This window comes from Lonchura striata, chromosome 2, assembly GCF_050655825.1.
Source record: "Lonchura striata isolate lonStrDom1 chromosome 2, ASM5065582v1, whole genome shotgun sequence".
Taxonomy (NCBI): domain Eukaryota; kingdom Metazoa; phylum Chordata; class Aves; order Passeriformes; family Estrildidae; genus Lonchura; species Lonchura striata.
This window is the reverse complement of record NC_140704.1, coordinates 98,487,425-98,501,204: the sequence shown is the minus strand read 5'-3', so window position 1 is coordinate 98,501,204 and position 13,780 is coordinate 98,487,425. Positions and strand designations below refer to the sequence as shown.

Genomic DNA, 13,780 nt, shown 5'->3' with positions numbered 1-13,780 from the left:
TAAGAGAAAACAAGCAAGGCCACCAAAAAGAAGAAGCATAGACCTCTGTCCTTCCCAACAGACTTCTATGAGCATCATGAGGTAATGCTACTCAGAGATGTAGAGCCTACCCATACTCAAATCACTGAGTGCAAAGCAGCAAAAGCAGACTGCACAACACGAGGTGAAATCCCAGAAATTGTTAGATCATGTGTTAGATGTGATTGAATGAGAATTACAAAGAAGGAAGAGGTTTCATGAGGTTACATGGAGCAGAGATTAAAATCACTGTACTATATAAAAACCCCCAACATACCCAGTATATATGCTATCAAGGAATACCAACAATAACCATCTCTGTTTGTGAGCAATACAGTGGTGTTTTAAAACACTCTGTAGCCTCTGTATTAAAAGACATGTCTGGTCTTGTATTTCTCAACAAATGTCCCTGTTTACAATTCCTACTGTGGAGACAAAAATATTTTGTGTGAATCTGTGTTTGTGTGGAATTATCAGATGCACCAGCCCATGGAAGGACAAACATGGACAAGGTCAAAGGAAAATATTCTTTAGAATAGCCTTTAAGCAGGCAGAGGAATTAGGCCTGATTTATGAATGTATTTCCACAATTCACTTGAAAATTTGTAATGTCTGTACAGCCTGGCAAGAAAAAAAGGTGAGGGTAATGTGAAGGAATGCTTCTATTCCACTTTATTGTAAAATTATCCCATGTTACCTGCTCTAATCCCCTGAAAACAAATTAAATCCTCACTAAGCTGACTTTAAATCAATAGTTTCATTTAAGAATAGTGTGACTTAATAAAAATAAAAAACTAACTGGTCCAGCCAATTTAAGAGGGAAATAAATCATTGCCCAAGGAAAAAAGCAGATTTGACTTGTATATGGGCCACAGTTTTGTTGATGGGCTAACCTGCTGTCTAAATTAACTTGGGGTATATTACAAATCTCATCGGCCTCATTGAGAAATCTACTCCACTGTACTAGGGAAGAAGATTGCCAAAAAAACAAAACAAAACAAAAAAACTGACCCCCCCAAAAAAACACGAAGTGGAAATGTTATGAAATGAAACAATATTTCTGAGAACACTTAGTAAATCATATAAGAAAACATGCCTTTGAATTGCCCTGAAACATCACTTCACACTCCAGCATCTCCCTTGTCTAACTTGTTTGGAGAGGATGTTTGTGAAGTAAAAAGGATGTTGTATTTGCAGCTAGGGCAAGAGCAAAACATTAGAAATGGGAGGGAAAGGAGCAGAGCAATGAACAGACAGGCAAGCTGCCAGCTGTTTAATTCATTCATACAGAAAATCTAGTTAAAATAAAAACTGAATAAATTATTTGTAAATCTATAGATTGAAATATCCCTGCAATCTCTGCAGTTTGGTGAAGATATTACTTCAACGTTATTAAGTGTGGACATATTTATCACTAATTTACCTTTTAAATGTTATGAAACTTGCATAATAAAAGTCTTAAAGTTTCAGAAAACCAGAATATAAACAGAGGCCACAACAGAGCATCTTACTCAAGTAAGTGCAAGTTATGTATTGCAAGCCACTGACAGCAGGAGAATTTAATAATCCTGACTCCAGTTGAGTTATTCTAAGCATTCCCAGATGAATACCTTTCTCTGTCACCATGTTTCTAGGCAAGATTTTGAAAAGTATCTTTTAAATAACCAGTGTAAGGGCACCCCACAAGTTGGCAACAAAGGACAGGGCTGGCTTGTCCCAGAAGCTCAGGAAATGCTCTAACTATGCACCTGTCTTGTAGCCCACTGTGATAATCTGTAGGAGTTGACAAGGTTTCTGGATTTGCCTTAAATACTTTGATAGTTGAGGAAGGGATTGTGGTGAATCTATGAGCTTAGAGACCAGGCTTAGAATACAGGACTTCTCATTCAGCATTCCTTTACATTTATCTGATTCCCCCAAAACAATCCAAAAAGATATTAGTATCTTCATCTCATTTTTTCTCTACAACATTAATGGACCAGCAGGAATAAACACTAATGGTTCTGGTGATAAGAACACTAAGAAGTCATGGGATGAATGGGGAAGAAGACTTAGAAGCATTTGAAGGAACAGTGACAGGGTATAGACTTTAACTTCTGTATTCTCCATGCTGCACCAACAGCACAGGCTTGCCAGCATTGGCAGGTCCAACATAAAACTACCTCACAGAAATGTTTCATTGCAGGAGGAAAACTAATAGTAAGATGTCCAAGTTCATAAAAATGAGGAGGCTATCCTTTACTTACTTTTATTCCTAACACAAACATTACCATAAAGAGCAATTATATTAAATTAAAAAAAAAAAAAAAAGATGCTGAAGAGTGCTGAGATTTTCAAGGAACTGGAAGAGTTGGACTTTGATGGCTCCAGGGGAAATTGGAGAGTATATTGCAGAGGAAAAATCTGCAAACTGCCCTGAACCTGCCTGACAGAATACTATATGACTGTGTTTAACAGGTAGTTTGAAGTTGCAGTTATCCATATTTGTATTCCCCAGTAAGTGCTCCTAGGCTCTGCTATCCCACTGTGATTTTGAGATATGAGATCTTAAGGGCAGTTGGATCAAGTAGTGTCTCACAAGATCATCTGCACTGGGACTTTTTTTCTCTTGGTTATAATTTTTCTTATCCTTTCTCAATTCTGAGCCTTCCTATTTATTTGTTATAGGGATAACCATCTGTGTTAGAGCTAGAATGAAGGATCATTGTACATGTTACATTTGTATTTGATGGACTCGTTCTTGCTAGATAAAAATAGAGTGTGCAGTTGTACACAGTGTCAGACTAAAAATACAGAAGTTAGTTTTCTTTCTGGCTACGAATTATGTAAGGAGCTTTAAGATGAGCTTCATATTCCTGAATATTTATGGCTGCACTCTTCTGAGTGGGAAGGCCTTCACTATCTTCTAAACTTCGAATTTCTTTTATTTCCAAATTCCTTAGAAATGAATGGTTTCCTTCATGCCAGCCAGAATTCTTCAGGAATTTGTGAAGAGAGCAATCAAAGCTGCCCAACTGATTGGGTCATTCAGTTCCCACAAATTAGTATTTTCAAAGCATACTCTCCTTTTGGACTTCTCAATTTCTTTTTTTATTTTTTTTTTTTTAATTCAGCATCTCCCAACCACAATCAGCACTCTGGGAAACTGACAATATCAGAAATTAGTGGTATCTTTTTGAAAACTTTTCCCCAAGCCATAGGTCATGACATTTCTGTTTGAAAAGCCTTTCTGTCTTTTTGGTCCTCCTCTTGTTTCAAAGCTGAACATTCAGCAAAAGGTGTCTATTTTGCATTTGCAAGGCATCTTCAAATCAACTGCTGCCTGTAATAACTTGCAACTTAAATGTGCAAATTCCAGCCTGTTAAAGAGAGAAATGTGAATAATGCAAATCAGGTCAGAATTGTACTGACAAAATGATAACACTCAGAAAGCACTTGTAAGGTTGTGCAAAAGGTCCACACCTTGAAGCTGAATTTTGAATACTTGCCCTTTAAATTCTATTATAAGTTTAAGGCAAACCTCCAGGTTTCTTAACATTCAGTTTTGACAAGTGAATAAATTACTAAGAGAATATAATTCATTGGTTTAACAGAAAGTGAGACTAAGTGAGCATATAAAGACAATAGTAAATGATACATTACAGACACCATCATTGTGGTGCTTACATGATATTGTGCTGGGGCAGATTATTTATATATTTTTTCATAGAAAACAGACAAGGACACAACTTCATTGGTTAAAAAGAAATAAATAATTAATAATAATGAACTAACGTACAGAATATACTACATGCACATATGGCATATATACTGCATAGGGAAAAGAAGCAAATAATTGCATTTTAAAACCAGAGTGTTGCCAGAATCTTTACTTTGTTACTTGTGGTTTTTGTTTCAAAATTCCATGGTCCCATTATTGGCAAAAAGGATTTGCAACCCAAAATAAAATTGTGTGCTTTGCTATTTAACAAGGTTTACATATCCAGAGTCACTCCATCTTCCTGGATTCAATCTACTGTTCAGACCTTCAGATTACACTTGGCTGTAACAACCAGTACATAACAACCAGTTGATAGCACTACCTATTAATTTCAGAGTGCTGCATAAATTAGATTTTGTAATCTGTTTGCTTTTACATTTTAATGTCTTTGGCATCTAATGCACCATCATATTAGTTTTTAATCTGGATAACATAAACTACAAATGATCAGACATTCCAGATCACCTGGATGATGAGAAAATAGAAATACTCATTCAAACTTCTGGAGATGAAATTGCAGGAGTTGCAAATTTCTGAGAAGCTCTGGCACAATCTGAGGATATGCTTAGCTAGTGCAGTCCACCGTGCATCCCCACAGAGGGATGTTCCTCTGCAGGTGCTCAGCTCAGGAAAGGTTGTGTAGTGATTGCAGAAACCCAGACACCCACTCCCACGATAGAGTGGTTTTTTGTGTTACTTGTACATACCTAATGCAATTGGAGCTAAATTTACAGCCTGCAAATAGCTTCTCCTGAGAGAGCTAAATTTGAGGGTCTATGCAAAGTTTTTCCTTTATAAGGGTATTTGTTGTTATTTGAAATAAACAAATACTCTAAATATTTAATCACTTCCTTCCTTTCATGTGTGTTTGTGGAATCACAATAAATATTTGGGGTTCCAGATTGTTTTTGGCCACCATTCTCCCCTATCATTGCCCACCATATAGCTGACTATACGTGAAAACTTACCAAGAGACCAAACAAAGAACTATAAATCTTTCTAGCTCATGGTAATCTCATGCATTCCTGGCTCCCAGCTGATCTATCAAGAGGTCATTTGGTTGAAAGCCAACTTGCCAGACCTCCTCTCTTGTCACTGTTTTAATTTCCTCTTTTGCTTGTTTTATTCTCAGTACTGGTACATTTTAAAAGAAATAGCATTTGCATCTTTACAAGGAATGCCATTTTAAATAAGACATTCTTGGGCAACAACAAAAAAGACCCTCTGTCTCTGAGGATGTGTCTTGACAACTTGGTTTTAGTGTTTGGGAACACATACCACTTTGTTCAGTTCTGTACAAGCAGATAGTTTCAGACTACTATTTAATACTACCCCAAGGAGAAGAAACAAAAAAAAAAGAAAGGGAAAAAAAAAAAGAAAAAAGCAAAGGGACCACAAATCATTAGCTATTTATCCCAAGCCTGGATACTTACTGTAGACAGCAGTCTTCTCCCTGTCTGATGGCAGAAGTATTTTAAACACACAAGCAATATCTTCTCTTGCAGATTTGTGTATAGTCTGACACACAGAGAATCAGACAAAGGATGGGGGCAGCAGTCTTCCAACATTGCAAAGGACAGACTTCTTGCCTGGCTGGTTTTCTTTTAGCTTTTGTAAGTGAGAAACACATCTTGGCCATGATTGATCTAACAGTCTGGTTTTGGCTTTCTAGTCCTTGGTCTCTTTCCCAAGCTGGCTGTTGACAGACTATGGAGTATTACACATGGGTTTTAATCTTCAGGAAACATAAAGCATATGTAGCTGGCTCCAAATCACCAGCTTTCCCATACCACAGAAAAGGAAAGATGGGGTTTAGGGGAAGGGCTAGAGTACAGGGGGGTGGGAATAGTGGAAGCTTAGAGTACTCCATATAACCCCAGCCACTGCCATGATCCAAATGAGACTGAGACAGTTAAAATTACTTGACCAATGTTTCAGCTATTTGAAGCTAGGCCAGGAGCTGCTTGGTCTTTACAAATATCAGAAAGATTTAAAAAAATGCAGCATAGTGTCATGTCTCCCTCTCTTCAACTGCAGGTATTTCCATTTACACTCAGCTGGTGCATTCAATCTAATATCATGTTTCATTCTTACCTGAGATACAGTTGGAAATCAAAACAGTCCTTCAGGCAGAAACAAAGGGAAACCTTTTCCACAGATTATGTCACTTCTTTCTCTCCTCTCCCAGCATTTGTTCCTGTTGTTGTTCTTTGTGGTGAAGGAAAAAAGCCCAAAGAACTCATTTGATTTGCTGCCAGTCAGAGGATGGCAATGCTCTAATTTGATCACATTCAACCCTAAATTCGGGTGATGTGAGTTGAATTCTGTCCCAGTTCTGCAGCTCAGGCCTTTTCTAGACTAAGATCTCTCCAGCCAACAGTGCCACAGCCCAGGGTTGGTAGCACCACCAGCTCAGCAAAGACCACTGTCGCCTCCTTTGACAGTCTCACAAAACGGGGACTCTTTAACAAGTTACTTAGGAATTTTTTTGCTGTATCTAGGCCAGCCTTTGACAGAAGAATTGCCTGTAGGTATTTGCATCAGTCCCAACACATTCCACAATATAATCCAGCAACTGGCCCAGACTTTCTGTTATTAGACCAGAGTAATCCTGGCTCCTGCAAAACCCCATGTCCTTTCTCCGTCAGCAACTCAACAGGTGAGGAACAACCTCACTGATCGAGTTATGACTCTGTCCTACTGTTATTTGATAGCTTTGGGGGGTGTTGGGGAGAGGAGGAATATCAATACTTTATAAGGGCATTCCTGGAAGAAGAAGCCAGGAAAGACGAGATTGGTGGGAGTGTCAGAGCATTGGCAGATCAACTACATGAAGGATAGAATTTTGTACCTCCAGCCAGCAAACACATCCTAAGACTTTTTCACCCACATATCCTTATATTACAGTATTATTGCTTTTTACAGTTTAATAAGTTTCCCCATTGTTGTGACATATGACAGCAGCACCTGTGTTGGTGGATGAAGCAAAGTGGGAACAATGCCTTGTTTTCTGTAACAAATACCTGTCAATTCCAGATTGACAATTTTTACTTAAGATAATTTACAAAAGGAAAGGTAAAACACCCGCTCCTGGGGTATTATGAAAAGAAATAACAAAACATTTGATATATGCTTTTACAAATGGAACAAACCATAAAGCTTTATATTAACAGCATAAAAGAAAATAATAGAATGAAAAAAAATTACATGTGACCTGACTGACAGTTACTACAAAAAAAAATTATGTATATATTCTTAACTATGAAACAAATGTGTACATTTGGAATCTAGGTGAAAGTCTTTCTCTTTCTCTTCTGGACTGGCCTAAAAGGGCCACAATCCACTCCAAAACCATGATCTGTAGGTGATGAAAATGGCTTTGGCCTCCAGGACCAAGTTTCACTCACTCATTGAATGCAAGGCCATGCATGTGGTTTCTATCAGTGCAGCCAGTATGTTTATAATATTTACCAGAGCAGAGCAAAAGCTCTCATAGAAAGGGCTGGATACTCTTCGGCAAGGGACTGATTTAGCAGTGCCCTCCTTCTTTCCACTGCTTTTGGGGATTTGGTGATGGAGTTTGGCTTTCTCAGGCTGCTGACCACCCTCAACTGGACCCAAACAAGGAAAAACCATTACGTGTCTTCCTCCAAACACCCTGTCTTGGGCAGCAGCATGCAGAGGGTGCTCTGAAAGAGAGAATGAGCCCCATTTTCCTGCTGCCATATGCGCCCCAGCGTCACGCGGAGCGCGGCAGCCCCAGAGCCCGCAGGAACGCGCTGTGCCTAATGGACACATTAACGGGAGGCCGTGCCGGCTGGGATTCGGGCAGACAGACGGCGCGCTTCCAGAACGTATTCTCTTAAACACATCGCTTCCCTATTGCCTACCTTCGGCAACTTAGAAAATGGGACTTCATTAATGTTATTCTAGACAAAGAGCGGCAGAGAAATGTAATGTTAAAAAAGCCTATATTTTTAAATTGAGAGAGACCAATTACAAAAGCTATAAACACTTTAATCATTTCTCTGAACATGTGGAAATACATACATTGGGAACCTTTTTCATAGGAAATGCTGAAATCCTTTTCTTAATGGCACATTTTCTTAATGGTTTTACAGTTTCTCAGTTCATTTCAAAGGGCTGTTATTTGTTATGTGGACATAAGTTTAGATTATGGTTTAGAATGCTGAGAGATGTTTGAAAGAATTATCTTGTGGATAGTGGCAGCTACTTTTGCGTTGCCTTCTGTTCTTGCTTTGAAATATATGGGGGTGGAGATACAAGGGGGTGGAATGTCTGTGTGCTAAATATTTGTCATAAAAATGTGGGGTGAAATCCTGTCCCAAGTCAAATCAAGAACATATCTGGTATTTCTTCATCTTCCAGATTTTTTCCAGGTATTTTGCTTTATTAAATACTAAAAGTTTATTAAAAAGCATGTATCTATTATTTGCAAATAGTTATTTTTACCTTATGCTGCAAGTCTTTGATCTTTGGGGGCATAACAATGATATATGCAAGATTGAAAGAAAAAATAAAGAACAAAAATGTGTTGTATAAAAAGAAGTCATGACAGGGGCTTTGCAGATTATGAAGTCAGAAAATTAGAAAACATTGATAATTTCTGGAAACAGAACATTCTTTCTAAAAAGAGTAATCTAAAAGATTAAATGTGGGCTACATGATTGTCTTAGAGTAATGTGGAGGTCTTGGATGAAATCCCAGCCCTGTTGAACACAATGGGAATTTTTCTTTTCACTGTAACAAAATCAAGTTTTCATTTGCCCTTCACTTTAAAAGCATGTGGAGGCACACTGGAATTTCTCCTTTGGACACAAATCTTGTCTGGTTTAGACATTCTAACTCCTTTCCTGTCCTGGATTCTGCTCCATGTCTTCTAGAGCTCTGAGTCTGAGTTCTTTCACTACTCAAGTATCTCACAGAAGGGAATTCTCGCCCTAAGTCAGACTCTGTACTGATTCCCCAAACACCTAATTTATACAAATTGCATTGAATAACTATCAACACCCCTCTACCTTTGGTAACAAGCCCATTCCAATGACTCTGAGCATTTGTACAGACTTGGGAAATTCTGAATGAAATTTTTGGGAGGTCCAGAAATAAACCTATGTTAAAATCCTCTTGTCAATATTTAAGTCTTGCTGGAAACCCTAGAGTATTTAGGGGTCCCTGGGAAAGAAAAAATTAAAAAATTAAATAACAATGGCACACTTGATGGTTTAATCAGCCTCAATGTCTGGATTTGCCATTACTTCAAAGCAAGTAGGGATTGCTCCTACAATGCCACACCGTGCCTATGTAAAGCAAGAACTGCAGCTCCCTTGGAAGCCTTTGAGCTCAAGTGGGTGTCAGCCTTCATCATCCTCTGTTCTGATTTCCATCTCACTGAAAGGAGAAGGGATGTGATTTCCTGCAAATCCTAAATGTTTGTAGTTCTTAGCACTTTGAACATAATATCTAAGACATTATTCCACTGCTACAGATATTTTGCTTCTGTTTGTTTATGTAAAGGAATAGTCTGGGTCATTGATCTGATGTCTTCCATCACAAATCCAGATATTGCACATAACACCTCTTCCAAATGACAAGGCAGGTTTGACATGATCAGTGAGATACACTCTGTGAGGCACCACCACTTGGTCCAAACCACAGACTGTAGAGTTCAGCTGATGTGGGCAGAAATCTGTTAAAAGTTTGGTGGTTTGTTCCCCTTACTACTGTGTCTGATTTCACAAGCAACAAAGAGTTTTATTTGATGAAACACTAACATCTGTAACTTTAATATTTTCCCCCACCACCACCCACACACAGTGGAAGTCCACCTGGCATTTGGAAGACAGCTACACACCCTCCATATTACATAGTATTGTGGAAGACTATATCCCACTGCTTTTTTTTTTTGATCAAAGTCTCACATTACCTCTTCTACTTGCAGACTACAGTCCTTGAAGAACTTATTCTAGGCACAGGTAGATGCAAATTGCCTCCCCATCTGTATCACGGATTGCTTCTTGCCACATGCAGGCTTTCCACATGCCCAGTCATCTCAATTACAGTGTTGACAGGGCAAACATTACCCAAAAATTTTAGGATAATTCATGTCATTTTTGAAATTAATATGTGGCTTACACAGTGCACAAAAGTGTTGGAATGGTCTCACTTGTTGGAGGATAGCAGATAAATTCCCCAAAATGTCAGCCTCTAAAGAACATATTCAAACAATGACGTTGTTCTTTGTCTCTGGGGCTGAAGACTGAGCCTGGAAACCAGATGTCCACCATGTTTTACACCCAGAGAAAGAGAAGGAGTGTGCTTGTGTGCATGTTTGCCCAAGCATGTATGTCGTGGGGGAGGGAGGGGAAGAGAGGGAGAGAAAAAAACCTTGGAAATGAAGAAGTCTTCCTGCCTTTAAACAAAACAAAACAAAACAAAACAAAAAAAAAAAAAAGTTTGAGGGTATGCCTCACTTTGAATAAAGCACGCTTAAAATATGGTGAATTTGCCTTCCCCATTTAGCACAAATGATCCCTGTATTTTAATCCCAACCTGTATAGCAGAATATTCCAATGACTTTTCTAAGATGTTTGAAACAAGCTGGGAGGTCTGCAATATTTCATGTTGTAGTTCTTCCCAATAAATTTGAAGTTGGATTGCACATTGCAGCTGTGTGTTGCACATCTTAACAATTATAACAAGCACAATATGAACCACTTCAAAACAATGTGCAAATGGTGCCTGAAGAGCCAAAAGCTTCCTCTTAGGCATTCATATAGCCTGGGAATCTCTGAGAAAAATAGTGACTGAAGCAGCATGCAACTAATGGAGAAGTTACAGGGAGTTCTCAATAGTGGATATTTGATGTATACCACTTGGAGAGAGAAGGGGGTCCAATGGATGTGGGATGGGGGAAGATTCTCATGCCATCCTGCCCTGGGGCAGCAATACCAGTCATAGTTTGGTGCATGAAAGCCTGTACAAGAAAATTGAACATTAAATATTTGTATGAACACTAATGTCCATGCTCAGTCTGCCTCTCAAAGTTGAGGGGAGGACCTGGCATTTTCCAGGAAATTACTGGCATAACCACATGCACCAGATTCAACAAATTCATGCTTCCTACCTGAAGAATAATGAAAGGCAGAAGGACCTTTATGCAAAAAAAGGGATGTGCACCACTCACATAGTAAGACTGAAGCAGCAATTGGACTCTCAGGAGAGCCTGTAGCTCTGGGACTTCAGTGAACATCTAGAAATGCTGTACACAGCCCTGAGACAACTTTATCAATATACAAGAATAAAATACAGAGCTTCTCATGTCCAAGAAATCTCCATAGCCATCAATAAGATTAGATAGCTTTATTGCTTTCATTAGCCTGTGTCAGATTTTTATGCCAGCTGAGGCACAGGTAAAGAAAGGATTGGCTTCCTTTAGATATAGTGCTCATATGATTAGCCTTTCCACCCAGCCCAGCACATGATGCCTTATGTATTTACATGATGTCTTATAGTACTGCTCAGACAGCACAAAGCCTGTAATTTATTTCTTCCCCCTAATGTCTCTAAAAGGCAGGGAAGTGACATTATACCCATCTCACAAACAAGAAAAAAAAAAAAATCACTGAGAAGCTCAGCAGACAGAATCACCCCAGAAATTCACCCAAGATGAAAGAGGGTGCTAGAGTCTTTCCTAACAGACTGACCAAGCCTATTTCTTCTTGACATCTGTGTGTGATTTCCTAATATTCTCAGAAGAGCAGATGTTACAACAGTCTTCCCTCCCACCAGTTTGCAAGCATGCTGGGAGGCCCTTCCACGTTGAAGGTTTCAGGTCACATTTAGCCTAAATCCATCTTTTTGCAATCAAACAGAGAAACACCTGTCAGTTTTGGGGAGCACACTTCAGCTTTAGAAGGTGAGGGACACTGAATATGGAGAGAAGAACAAAAGAACATCTGCTGGTGCTCACCCCGGGGCAGGAGATCAAAGATCATCCTTCTTCAAAGGTGGTCATACTGTCCAGAAACAGGAAACAAAAGGCAAACTGATTGATAAGTAGATTCTATAACTCCGTAGACCCCTAACAACAGAGAAAATATTTATTTATAGTTTCTATATCCCTTTACCTATTGCTTCTTTCCTCTCTCAGTCCCTGTCTTTTGATTTGGACTTGCTTATATTCTTTTTCACTCTTGTTTTCCTTCCACCTTGGATTCTGGTTTAGGTTCAAATTTTTGTTTTACTAGAAGTGCAACATCCTGGTGGAATTAAAACCCAAATTGGATTTAGAATACTGCTTAATTTGAGCTCCAGTGTCCCAGATGTTGGTTAGGTGCTCTGAACACTGTAAAATCTAATAATATTTTTCATCTAAAAAAGATCCATTAACATAATGCTAGGAATGAGATGTGCTGAGAACCAATGGAAGCCAAAAGAAATCTGAGTAAATGTTACAAAAGTGCTTTTACTCCCCTCAATTCCCACCCTCTCCCTGGGCTTTAGATAGTGCAGCACATGTGAAAGGCCCTTGTAACACTAGGAAATGCTATACAGTTGTGGTTTCACAGAACAAAACAAATTGTCTTACCTCCTCTAATATTTAATCCAGATTTGTAGCTTCTCAGTGCACCACTGTAAAATCACCCAGTGTGGTGGGGTCCTTTGATAGCACAGGAGTGCCAAGTCTCAAGGTGGCTGAGCTGAGGGTTATGTTTCAATTTGGCAGTGGAACACCGTTTCCATAGACAAATTAACATTGTTTCATTTCATTTTGACACCATAATGTCTTTTCCATAGACCTGCACTGACACTGTCGTGAAATCATTGCATCCCAATCAAGTGAATGGGAAATTAGCACCATGACACAAAACATACTGAGAAAGTAACCACAGCTTAGTTTATTTGTCAAACTGAAATACCTCAGCCACCTTCAAATGCATTTTCTGAAGCACCAGAAGACTCAAGTGCTGGATTGAACACAAATAAAACATAGCCTGTTAGATATGTTCCTTTAATTCAAAACTTAGGAAAGGTGCTACAAACTGTTGGTCCTTACTGCTGGCTCTGCACATTAGGGTTCATGCCCTTCTTTCCCTCCCTCTCTCCCCCAACTCTCTCAGCATTTCTCTTTGGTGCTTGCATCTGAGCTAAGGGTTTGTAGTTCCAAGGAATCAATGCAATCCCTGTGTCCCTCAGCTGCCGGGTGTGCTCAGTTGCAGCAGGTGCTGGGAAACTTCGGTGTTAGCATTTTGATGGGACTTGAAATGGAAATAATCTTGGGATTTACACAGCTTGAGCTTGTGGACTTTGGTAATAATGCTACTATTAAGAGCTAATTTTAGAACCACAAAAATCTCTGTTTACATGGGAAACATCCTGTTTACTTTAACATAGAGAATATGCAGGAAAGGGGAAAAAAAAACCAAAAACATTAGCTCAAATCACAGATTTCTTAAACTTTTTGCTCTCAGACACATTCTAACAATAGAAATCACATCCATCTTCTGGTCATATTAAGGGGGTCACATATCCAATATTCCTCTATGCCAATGATAGTGCCAGAATACCAACCTGCATAACAATTTTACTTTCTCTTCATTCTATTCATACATATACACTAATATTAAAATAAGTCAAAGCTGCACAGCAAACACTCAAAAATATCCAAATTTGCCCCTCATGCATATCATACACTATTACTCCACTATTGATATAACCTTTTTCACTTTTTGATGTCACCTTTTTCTTTTGAGCCAGTCCACAGCAGACCTTTCTCAACTCACAGAATCTACCCTCTCTTCATTTCCTCTCCCAAGCCCTTCCCAGTGCCCCATTGTTTCCCTCAACTCTGTCTTGCACAACCCATCCATCCCATCTGATGGAGGAAGCATCTCTACTGCCCTGGGCTCTGATTCTGTAACATTATCAGGTTACACTGGATGACAAAAATCGGTTTTATTTTGCCACAATCGTGTATTTTGG

General features: G+C 39.0%; 1 long non-coding RNA gene across 9 annotated transcripts in view; it reads right to left on the bottom strand.

Annotated features, from left to right (window-relative positions):
- The window catches only part of LOC110470892 (uncharacterized), a 206,537-nt gene extending 194,050 nt beyond the window's left edge, over window positions 1-12,487 (bottom strand). For 2 of the 9 annotated variants that reach the window (XR_014952822.1, XR_014952824.1), the window contains exon 1: window positions 5,212-12,484. This is a non-coding gene — a long non-coding RNA (uncharacterized LOC110470892). Of the gene's footprint in view, window positions 1-5,211 lie in introns of all 9 variants that reach the window. The other 7 variants (XR_014952825.1, XR_014952827.1, XR_014952826.1 and 4 more) reach the window with 7 other exon arrangements.
- Between the last annotated feature and the right edge of the window lie 1,293 nt (window positions 12,488-13,780).